This window comes from Mustela lutreola, chromosome 2 (genome assembly GCF_030435805.1).
Source record: "Mustela lutreola isolate mMusLut2 chromosome 2, mMusLut2.pri, whole genome shotgun sequence".
Taxonomy (NCBI): Eukaryota; Metazoa; Chordata; class Mammalia; order Carnivora; family Mustelidae; genus Mustela; species Mustela lutreola.
This window is the reverse complement of record NC_081291.1, coordinates 116,708,031-116,720,415: the sequence shown is the minus strand read 5'-3', so window position 1 is coordinate 116,720,415 and position 12,385 is coordinate 116,708,031. Positions and strand designations below refer to the sequence as shown.

Genomic DNA, 12,385 nt, shown 5'->3' with positions numbered 1-12,385 from the left:
AGGCCACAGTCTGATTCATTTGTGTGGTTATCTTTCCCTATTCCCAGGGCAGGAGTCTCTCTGGAGTGATGCTGGCCCCCATCAGGGCTGCTTGTACACTGCCAGTCTTGTGGCCCTAATTTGAATGGGCTCTAGCTGAAAGCCTATCAGAGGTGGCAGTTCCACAACATACTCCAGGGCAGGGCTGTAGCACCCACAAGGTTTGGACACAGGGAAGAAGGGATATGCCTCCACTGCTGGGATGGGGCTGGCTGGGCTGATCTGTAAAACACTCAGGTATGGGGTGTGCAGTTTTAACAAGGTATGTGCAGAGCCTCTGCTAAAGGGGACCCACTGCTAGTACTGCCAAGACTGAGGCCCTGGAATGTGCATAGGTCAGGGGGCATTATTAAGTGCATAGGTCTCGGACAGAGGCAAGCTTGACCAAAGGAGTGGGGGACGGCTCTTGGTGTCAGCAAGTTGGGTAGTAAGTGTCAGTGTTGTGCTGGTTCCTGCAGATGGCAGTGTATTTATGCTGGGGTTGGGGGTGGGTGGCAGGTGAGGGAAGTGGCACCTGCCAGCTCTTTTGTTCCTGTAGGGGTCTCCCTGTAATCCCTAACTCTCCGGGACAGGCTCTAAAATGAGTAAATAACTCTCTCTGCCATATTCCCCAGGCGTTTTTCAAACCGCTGCTTGTTTGTTGTGCTGTCTCTCTAAGGGCAGGGGCTCAGTTTCTCATCACTTTCCAGGCTCTACTAGAACCGAGATTTTTAAAGTTCCAGGCTTTCAGTCCTCCTGGTTGTAAGTGCTCACAAAATTTGGCCCCTCTAGTTTTCCAACCCAAATATTATGAGGATTCATCTTCCCCATGCAGGCTTCCCAGTATCATAGTCTATTTCTCTCCCTTCTCTGAGTTCACAGGTCCTTCCCTCTGACAGTCCCTTGGGTCCCTTTAGGTTCCCATGTCATTTCCACCCTTCTTACCTTCTTTGATGTGATTTCTTCTTTACATTAAGTTATGGAATTTTTTCTGCCAGTCTTTGGGTCATTTTCTGGGTTATTTATACAGATGTGAGTGTCCTCTAGTTGTATCTGTGGGACAAGGGGAGTTTAGGGTCCTCCTACTCCACCTTCTTCCCAGGCTTCTGGGCCCCTTTCAGATATTTTTAAAAACCTTCAATAGCTGCCTATAACATCCAAATCCTTGCCCTACAAAGCTTACAAGATCTGCCTTCTGACCATCTGTTTAACATCATTGTCTACCATTGTTCTCACACAGATTGCCCCAGCTACTTAAGGGTTTCTATTGCTTCTAGAATAGATCGAACTTTCTTGTGCCTCAGGGTCTTTGGTGCCTGGAAAGCTCTTCCCCTGTATTATTTCTTCCTTCTCTTCATTCAGATGTCTACTCAAACACCACGTCTTTAGAGGCATCATTACCCCACTTCCACCACATCACTTGTCCTTTACCTTGGTTGACTTTTAACCATATTGGCACAATTTAATTCATATTTAACCATATGGTTCATTTTAACCATATTGGCACAATTTAATTCATTTTAATAAGAAATATATTTTTAGGGGTGCCTGGGGAGTTCAGTTGGTTAAATGGCTGCCTTCGGCTCAGGTCATGGTTCCAGGGTCCTGGATTGAGCCCTGCTTTGGGCTCTCTGCTCAATGGGGATCCAGCTTCTCCCTCTTACTCTGCCCCTCCCCCTGCTTGTGTTCTCTCTCTCTCTTTGTCAAATAAATAAAATCTTTATATATATATATATATATATATATATATTTATATATATATACACATATATATGATTTATATATAGATATAGATATCTATATATAAATATATAGATATAGATAAATATAAATATATATAGATTTATATATATACACATACACATGATATATATAGTTGAATATATATACTATTTATATTCAGAATTATTTGTATACATGTGTGCATATTTTTTATAGAATCAACATATATATTCTTTCTCACTAGAATGCTCTGAGGGGGCAGAACTTTGTCTTCTTCAGTGCTATATTGCCAGTGTCCAAAATAGTAGCTACTTGACATAAGTAGACACTTAGTAAATATTCATTTTGTTAACATAGTAATGTCAGTTAGTGTCATTAAAATTTATTTTTAAGAATAGGAATTTTGGGGTGCCTGGGTGCCTCAGTCGTTGAGCATCTGCCTTCTGCTCAGGTCATGACCCCAGGGCCCTGGGATCAAGCCTTACATCAGGCTCCCTGCTAGGCGGGAAGCCTGCTTCTCCCAATCCCACTCTCTGTGCTTGTGTTCCTGCACTCGCTTTCTCTCTCTCTCTGTCAAATAAATAAATAAAATCTTAAAAAAAAAAAAAAGATAGGAATTTTTCATTTTTTGAGTAGGTGATTCCAAAATATATAGAAAAGTGTACTTTTTAAAAAATATTTATTTATTTATTTTAGAGAGAGAGAGAGAGAGCGAGCACACACATGGGAGGGCAGGGGCAGAGGGAGAGACAGGCTTACGCAGACTCCACCTTGAACACAGAGCCTGATGTGGGACTCAATCTCATGACCCTGAGATCGTAATATGACCCAAAACAAAGAGCTAGACTCTTAACCACCTGTACCACCTAGGCCCCCCATAGAAAAGTGTACATTGAGGGGTGGCTTGGTCATTAAGCATCTGCCTTCAGTTCGGGTCATGATCCCGGAGTTGTGGGATCAAGCCCACATCAAGATCCCTGCTTGGCAGGAAGCCTGCTTCACCCTCTCCCACCCTCCCTGCATGTGTTCCCTCTCTTGTGGTGTCTCTCTCTGTCAAATAGATAAATAAAAGCTTAAGAAAGAAAAAAAGTGTCCATTGAAACATCTTCCTAACCCAGCCGGTCCCTAATCCATTCAATTCCCATTCAAGACCCCAAACTATTATTTTTCCATGTGTCCTTCCAGAGTTTCTTGTTTTGTATGCAAGGAAATATAAAAGTATGCACAGATTCTTGGGGCGCCTGGGTGGCTCAGTGGGTTAAGCCGCTGCCTTCAGCTCCGGTCATGATCCCAGGGTCCTGGGATCGAGCCCCGCATCGGGTTCTCTGCTTGGCAGGGAGCCTGCTTTCTCCTCTCTCTCTGCCTGCTTCTCTGCCTGCTTGTCATCTCTCTCTGTCAAAAGTATGCACAGATTCTTACTTTTCTCTTTTTACTAATACTGTTGTACATACTGTTCTTAACTTTTTATATTACAGATTAAAAAATTAATAATTATATCCATATGTAGAGAGTGTCCTCATTTTTAAATAGCTGCGTAGTATTCCATTGGGTGGACATACTGTAATTTATTTAACCAGTCTCCTAGTGAGGGGCATGTTGGTTGTTTTCAGTATCTTCCTATTGTAAACAGTGCTGAAGTTCATAACCTGTGCATATACAATTTTATACATATATAGTATATGTCTGATTAAATTCAGAGAGTGTGATAGGTGCCATACATACTGCTTAGTTGCCTTCCATAAGGATTGTACCAATTTGTACTCCCCCAGCAATGAATAAAAGTACGGTTTCCCATAACCTTGCCAGCTGAGAGAGTTGTCCGACTTTTGGATTTTTGCCAATCTGATGGTTAAAGTATGGTTTCAGCATAATTTTTTTAAGAATTCATAATAAAATTTATGGTAAAGTTTTAAATTTTTTTAAAATTTTAAGTTGTGAAAAATACATATAAAATTTGCCATCTTAACTTTTTTTAAGTATTCAGTTCATCAGTGTTAAGTATATTAACATTGTCACGAAACAGATGTCCACAACTTGTTCACCTTCCAATCCGAAACTCTATACCCACGAAATAACAACTCCCTGTTTACTCCTCCTTTCAGACCCTGGCAACCACCATTCTCCTTCCTGTTTCTATGAGTCTGACTGCTTTAGATATCTCATGTAAGTGGAATCACACAGTGTTTATCTTTTTGTGAATAGCTTCTTTCACTTAGTGTAAAGTCCTTGAGTTTCACCTGTACGGTAGCAAATGACAGGATTTTCTTTACTTTTAAGGATGAATAATATTCCCTTATATACCACACTTTATCCATTCATCCATTGATGGACATTTGGATTGTTTCTACCTCTTGGCTATTGTGAATGATGCTGCTATGACTATGGGTGTGCAGATAACATTTTGAGGTCCTGCTTTCAGTTGTTTCAGAAGTGAGATTATTGGATCATGTGGCAATTCTATTTTTCAATTTTTAAGGAACTACAGCATTATTTTCCATAAAGCTGCATCACTTTAGCATTGTTTTAATGTGTATTTCTCTCATTATGAGTTGGGTGGGACATCTTTTCATATTTGGAAGAAACCTGCTCTTTTTTCTGTGAATTGTTTATATCTTTTGCCCTTGATTGGATTTTTTTCCTATTAGTTTGATAACATTTTTTGCTTTTATGCCTCTCAGTTTTCCAAATTTATAAGCTAGTAGTCACTGGTACAGGTTTGGGTAAGAGTGCCTAAGGTTAATAGTTGTGCAATCTTGATTGGGCAATTACTGAATGTTTCTGAGTTTCAGTTTTCTTACCTGTAAATAGTAATAACAATGAGTTCTTATAAAGTTTAATTAGATAATATATATTAAGTGGTTAATATAGAACCAGTATGATACGGCCAGAAAAAGAAATAAAAGGCCAATGTTCAGAAGGGACGCAAAACTATCATTATTCACATATGGTGATTGTGTACCCAGAAAAGCCTATAGAATCTCTAAAAATACTTCGCAATTTTGCAAGGCCATAGGTTACATTCAATATAGAAAGTTGCATCAGAAATAATTAGAACAGCTAAAACAATTGGAAAATAGATTAAAATATCACCACTGAAAATATTAAATACATAGCAATAAATCTTTAAAGAGAGCATAAGGACCTCTATATACTGAGCACTACAGAACATTACTAAGAAAAATTAGAGAAGACTGAACTTAAAAGCTCAATATAAATTCCATGGGGGCACCTGGCTAGCCTCAGTTGGTAGAGCATGTGTCTATTAACCTCAGGGTCCTGAGTTCAAGCTACACACTGGGCATGGAACCTACCATAAAATCAATCAATCAGTCAGTCAGTAAGTAAATCTTAAAAATGCAAAACATGATCATGGATTATAAAACTCAAAATTGTTAAGATGCCAATTTTCCCTAAGTAAATGTATAGATCCATTGCAGTTCCTATCAAAATTTCAGCAGGTGTTTTTGAAGAAATTGTCAAGCTAATTCTAAAATGTATCTAATAATGCAATGAACATTGCATAGCTAAAACAATCTTGAAAAGGAACAACAAGATGGATGATTTATAGCATGTGATTTCAAGATTTAACTGTAAAGGTATTAACTATAACCAACAATGAACTGTTGCCCCTAGAAGAGATGAATGCATCAGTGGAGGAGAATAGCACATCCAGAAATAGACCCATACACATAAGGTCAATTGATGTTTTTTTTCTTTTCTTTTTTTTTTTTTTTTTTAATCAAGGTGGCAAGTTAATTCAATGGGAAAGGAAGTCTCTCTCTCTTTTTTTTTTTTTTTTAAGATTTATTTATTTGAGAGAGAGAGGGAACATGACGGGGTCAGAGGAGAGCAGAGAGAGAGAGAGGGTGAGAGGGAATGTAAAACAGACTCCCCACTGAGCACGGAGCCAGACATGGGGCTCCTCCATCTCACGACCTGCGATCATGACTTGAGCTGAAATCAAGAATCAGACACTCAACCAATTGAGCCACCCAGGCACCCCAGAAATAGAGTTTTTTTAAACTTGTTGCTGGATCAAATTGGATTTTCTTATGGGAAAGTAAGAAAAGAACTGTCACATCTTTATCTCTCCATACAAAAATTTAATAGACATTGATCATAGATCTAAACATAATAATCAGAACCAGAAAGGTAGGGGGGAAAAAAATGGAAAATACCTCTGCAATCTTGGGTATGCAAAGATTTCTTGAACAGGACACTAAAAGCACTAACCATAAAAAGTAAATAAAATTAAATGAGTTTAAATATTTATTGCAAGATTTCTCAGAACCTTTAATATGTTAATGTTTCTAGTAAAAGGGTCATGCAGCATTTCCCTACGTTTTTGACCACAGAGTCCTTTTTTTTTTTTTTTTTTTTTTCCCCCATTTAGAACATTCAACTAAACTGCAGGAGTCAGTATGCCAAAGAATATACTTGGAGAAGTTGTTGCTTTGGTTCTCTCCTCAAAGCATACTTCTTTTGAGAACTGTAATAAATGAAAGATCAGTTACCCCCTCTTTAGTATGAATTAATGTAATTGCATCTATTTTAACAACCAGAATAAAGAAAACCCTCTGCCAAAAGAACTGTGACCACACTTTACTCCAAATTGACTGGTCAGCAAGCCAACAGTTGGAGTTACTACTACTGGTAGGATTCTAGGTCATTGTCACGTTCTATGTTCTATTGGAATTTACCACAGTAAAAGGAATAAAGAGTGATTGAGATGCAAATCACTTTGCCTTTTCTCTGCACTGGTTCCATGTACTTGTTTGGTCTGCTCTGCCCTGCTTTTTCACTATCTGTCACACTCCAACGTGTTAACCCTCACTCAGATGACTCAACTCCTCACAGTTCCCAATTGCTTGAAGGTCTCTTTTCTGTGGCATTTCTAGTCTCTGACTTACTTCACTGTCCTAATCAGATTCCTCTACCTGCTGTTGCTGCCCATGAACTGATTTTCATGGAATATGGGTTTTCACATAAGAAGTAGAGAAGAACCAGAAGAGAAAGTAGAAGGAAAACAAAGTCAAACTTTACCTAAACCAAACTTTGGCCCAAGACTCTCCCTGTTAGGAAAAAAGATCTCAAGAAGAAGTCAAAATGGTATGTAATGCCAGTGGAAATGTATAAAGAACAGAAAGTTTAAGGAAGTGTCCCTATAATATCCTGGATTATGTTTTTTAAAATGAACTACTGTAATAGATATTAGTTTGTCCTGAATGTGGAAAGCTAATAATAACCAGGTATAGAAACCTCATCTGTGTCATCTGAATAGAGTTTACTAGAAAGACTAGAAGTTAAATATCTTTAGTTTTAAATCTGCCACTAATTTGCTTTTTGATGATAAGTAACTATATTCTTTTAAAGAGAAAAAGAATATGCTTTCCCCCTCATTGCAAATATATGTATGTATATATTTTTGTGTGACTATACATATATGTACACACATACCTACATACATAACAGACTCTGTCACAGATATTTTTTCGTGTGCTGTCTCATTTAATCTGTCCATATCTCCACTTCCTCATCTGGAAAACGAGATAATAATATCTCAGTCTGCCTTCTTCACAGGACAACAAGTGGAATGATAACCAGATAATAAAATAGATTCCTTTGAGCATTATTCTGGAATTTAAGGAATACATCTTAAATGTCATATTGTGTATGATATAAACCAGTGTTTCCATAGCAAAATAGTATGATGGATCCTGGGAAAATCCATTTCAAAATGTACTTGCAATACAAACTTGGCAGAAACAATTTACACAGGATGTTTTATAGACATCAGAGACAATTATGGAACGCCTGGAAAGCACGGAACAACCTTTTCTGTGCTTCTCAGTGAATGCGACACAAAGTAAACACAACCCTCGTAGTACTTTATGACACACCTAATCAAAGAAAAAAATCAAGAGAGATACCTAGGCAAATAGGTAGAGGCAGAATAACAGTGTGGATGACAATAAAAAGAATTTTACATTTGAGATTGAAAACCATTTTTTAGTCTGTATTAAAATAGGATAAACAGAAGGAAAGAGGAGTACCATGGAAGGCATCTGGGGCTGCAGGGGTCAATTGGATGGATACTTATTTAACTCTGCTGTTTCTTTTTTTTTTTCCAGCGTAACAGTATTCATTGTTTTTGCACCAGGGCTCCATGCAATCCGTGCCCTCTATAATACCCACCACCTGGTACCCCGACCTCCCACCCCCCGCCCCTTCAAAACCCTCAGATTGTTTTTCAGAGTTCATAGTCTCTCATGGTTCACCTCCCCTTACAATTTCCCCCAAATCCCTTCTCCTCTCCATCTCCCCATGTCCTCCATGCTATTTGTTATGCTCCACAAATAAGTGAAACCATATGATAATTGACTATCTCTGCTTGACTTATTTCACTCTACTGCTTCTTAACCTGGCCCTGGGAGCTGAAAGAAACTTGCTGTCTTTTCTAGTAGCCTGATCCTTTATTATAATCAGAATGGAAGGTTTCAGAGCTATTGAAATCCACCTCTAGGCTGTCTTTCCATTGTCCCTACAGCTTTCAGAATTTAATAAGATGATGGGGGTGGGAAATTCAATGGCTCCCAAGTGTCTAGGAAACTACAAGCTTTTCTCACTAAAGTTCCCTTAGCACGAGAGGATCCTATACTAGCAAACAAGTTTGTCAAAGGAAGACCAAAGACCAAAAAAGTTACTAATTAAAAATTGAGGGGCACCTGGCTCGCCCAGTCGGTGAAGTGTTTGACTCTTGATCTTAGGATTGTGAGTCTGAGCCCTGTGTGGGTGTAGAGGCTACGTAAAAATAAAATCTTAAAAAAAAAATTGAAAAAGGCTGCATATATAATCTATTATCCTGAAAATGACTAGATAAGAAGGTCCATAGGAAGAGACATGAAAAACAAAATGGCTTATATGGCTGCTTTGAGAAAGCAAGATGTACATTAGTAGCAATAAATAGCAAATTGGACATCACTGACCTATAGGTAGGTGTTAATAGTGCTGGTTCACTGAACAAAGAAAAAGAAAACATGACAATTTTACAACCTGGTACAGAAGTTACCTTCACTCAGTAGCATGACTCTTATGTCTGTCAAATGACTTTTTCAATTTTGGCATTTATTTTTTATTCCTAGCTTTTGCTTTTGATTCTCTTTTTACTTTGATGCTCTTTTTTTCTCCTAGATCCTTTAACAGAGGCAGTTATTGTGGTAACAGTTATAAGAGTCCAGACATAAGTGAAAACTTGTAAACTGTACACCATAAAAGTCAATTTTACTATGTGTTAATTTACAGGAAAAAAAAGCTATGGTCTGTTCAAAGCAAAAATAATAATGTACAGCCGGGGTAAGAGCATATAAAGAAGTAAAATATATACCAACATGAGTATAAAGGGTGGGGATGAAGTAGTATGATATGAGGTAGACTGTAGTATGTTAACATTATACAACGTAGTCTCTAAAAACAGTGGTTCTCAAAGTGTGGTCATTAGACCAGCAGCATCACCGGTCCCCTGGGAACTCATTAGAGATGAAGTTCTCTTGGCGCCACCATAGACCTAACTGAGTTACATACTCTGGAGGTGTGGCCAAATAATCTGTCATTCTGATACACGCTAAAAGGTAAGAACCAATGCTTTAGAGCAGTGGTTGGGAAATTGGGGGGGTGGATTTTTTCTGTAAAGGGCCAGATAATAAATATTTTAGGCTTTGTGGGCCATTTGGTCTCTGTGGCAGCTAACTCTGCCTTTGTAGCACAAAAGCAGGCACATAGACAGTACATAAATCCATTAGCAGGGATGTAGTCTAATACTGTTACTTGTGAAAACAGGCCTGCTAGATTTGGCCCATGTACTACAGTCTGTTGCCTTTTTAGGGTATCCATTAACACATACAGGTACATGCACACATACACATACAGAGATACAGTTATGCCAAAAAAAAAGTAAAATAAAATACTTAAAATACAGATCATTCTAACTTTGCAGTGTGAGACCATAAAAATGATCATGCAATCTGAAATCATGCAAAGTATTTTTAATATAAGTGGAAAAAATATTGGTTGTTCTGTGACTGAAAAAAAGTTTTTTGTCAAAACTTTTGGTAGGGACAGAAGGAAAAGGATATTTTATTTACTGGGAGGATCCATCAGATAAGTTTCTAGGGTCCTAGAAATGTTCTAAATCTTGATTTTGTTGGTAGTTACAAGGATGTATAGAATTATTTGCATTCATTAGATTGAACACTTGAGACCTATGCATTTCATGTATGTAAATTATTATCAACAAAAATTTTTTTAAGTACAAATTAAGGGTCTGGAATAAAATCTGCACTTTATGTTAGGTAACATCCTTATTTCAGATAAAATAAGATAAATTATGAGAAATGAGTGTAAATTCTTTAGGAAGAAAGCTGAGGCAAACCATCCAGGAAGAAGAACCATTTGTAACACTTGGGAAGAGGTATGGGAATTCATGACGCTTGGGGAAAATGGCTCTATGTGATGGAGAGCCGTTGAAAATATTTTCATGAGAGAATTGAAATAATCAGACTGTGTTTTAGAAAGATCACTGCTATATGAACTGAAGGGGAAAAGAGATTAGAAGTAGGGAGATAAGAACGCTATTGTTATAACCAGATGAGACTATCTTGGGCAAAGGCTGCAAGAATTAAGAGTAGGGCATAAACCTGAATGATATTTAGAATCAGTTGGGTTTAGTGACTGACTAGATTTATTAAAATATTACAAACATCTGTAAGCCAGGCATTGTACTTTGGGCTGCCATGCCTTATCTTGTTTAATCTTTACAAAAACCGTTTAAGAAGGTATCATGATTACAATTACAATTACAATTACAATAACCTCATCTCCATTTTATAGATAATGCCACACAATTCATCCAAGTGGCCTCATAGCTTGAAAGTGGCACAGCCATGGTTTCTAAAATATACTTTCTTAGTAATGACTTGTGGGTATTCTGAAGATAATTTATTTCCAGTTGCTAACACAATACAAGAGAAAATAACGGAAGGCTAATTTCCTGACCAAATTTCGAAAAGTCAAGCGAATTGTAAAATCAAAAAAAACACTTGATTTAAGTAAATCCTTGGAATGCACAATCTAGGCCATATTTTCAAAGGAACAATTAAATAAAATTTCATAATATGGCCCCCAAAATCTTTAGTACCAAATATTAAGTTCATTAGTGTACACAAGAAAAAAAATATAAAATTGAAATCCTATTGCAGTATCACTAAAAGGAATTAATATTTCTTTGCATAAAATATAGAAAAACACTTGTCATAAATAATGCTCAGAAATATTATAAACCAGAAATTAAATTTAACATCCTACAAAAAGCCTTTTAAAGTACTGCTGGGAGAAAGCTACACTGAGTTAAGTTCCTCAGAAAGAAAATAGATATCAATGATGCTAATACATTTTAATATTTAACAATATAATTTTAAAAATACCCAATAAAATTTTCCAATCATTTTTAACAGTGTTCTTCAAATTAGTTAAATTAGTTAAAAATATGCAGTATTGGGTCCACCTAGGTGGCTCAGTCAGTTAAGTGTCTGCCTTTGGCTTGGTTCATGATCCCAGAGTCCTGGGATCAAGCCCCAAGCAGGGCCCCCTGCTTAACGAGGAGTCTGCTTCTCGCTCTGCCTCTCCCCCTGGCTTGTGCTTATTCCCTCTCACTTACTTTCTCTCTCTCAAATAAATACAATCTTTTAAAAGATATGCATTATCAAGCAAATTATCATTCAGTATCTCTAATGAACATATACTCACTGATGAAAACTCACTAGAGGAAAACCCAATAGTAGAAAGTGGTTTAATATCAGAAGAAGAGAGAATGGTATAATCATTATGGAAAACAGTGTAGAGGTTCCTCAAAAACTTAAAAGTAGAACTACAATACTCTCCAGCAAGCCCATTGTGGTTATGTATCCAAAGGAAATGAAATCTAGATCTTGAAGAGCTATCTGTTCTCCCATGTTCACAATAGCCAAGATACGGAAACAACCTACATGTCCATCAGTGGATGAATGGATACAGAAAATATGGTGTATATATACAATGGAGTATCATTTAGCCACAAGAAGGAAAAACAGCGCCATTTGTGACCACAAAGATGAATCCAGAGGATATTATATTAAGTAAACTAATTCAGAAAGATAAATACTGTTCTATCTTACTTATATGTGGGATCTGAAAACCTGGAACTCAGAAACAGAGAGTAGATCAGTAGTTATCAGAGAATGGGAGATAGGGAAGATGGAAGATATTGGTGAAAGGGTTAATTGTGGTTATCCTTTCATAATGAAAATATATATCAAACCATCACCTTGTATACCTTAACTATATATAATTTTTATTTATCAATTAGACCTCAATAAAACTAGAAAAAAGTTTTAAAAAGAAAAGTTGGCTATGAATTTCATAACAAGATATGATTTATTTAATATTATAAGTGCTGTTTTAAAATATTTGATAGACTACAAAATATTTTTTTCAGAACTTGTAAATAAGAACAAAATAAGTTTCCTAACTTATTAAAATCACACATAACACAAGTCTTTAAGTTTTTCAAAGCATGGGAAAATGTTTATGTTTTAATGTTAAGTTTAAAATG

At 37.0% G+C, this 12,385-nt stretch overlaps 1 protein-coding gene across 9 annotated transcripts in view; it reads left to right on the top strand.

Annotated features, from left to right (window-relative positions):
• MAP3K13 (mitogen-activated protein kinase kinase kinase 13) overlaps positions 1–12,385 on the top strand; it is a 165,240-nt gene that overhangs the window by 36,367 nt on the left and 116,488 nt on the right. Inside the window, exon 2 of one of the 9 annotated variants that reach the window (XM_059163240.1) lies at positions 3,843–3,903. The exons of the other annotated variants lie outside the window; for them this stretch is intronic. The gene's annotated coding sequence lies outside the window, so the exon portion shown is untranslated. The remainder of the gene's footprint in view (positions 1–3,842; positions 3,904–12,385) is intronic. 9 annotated transcript variants of the gene reach the window in all.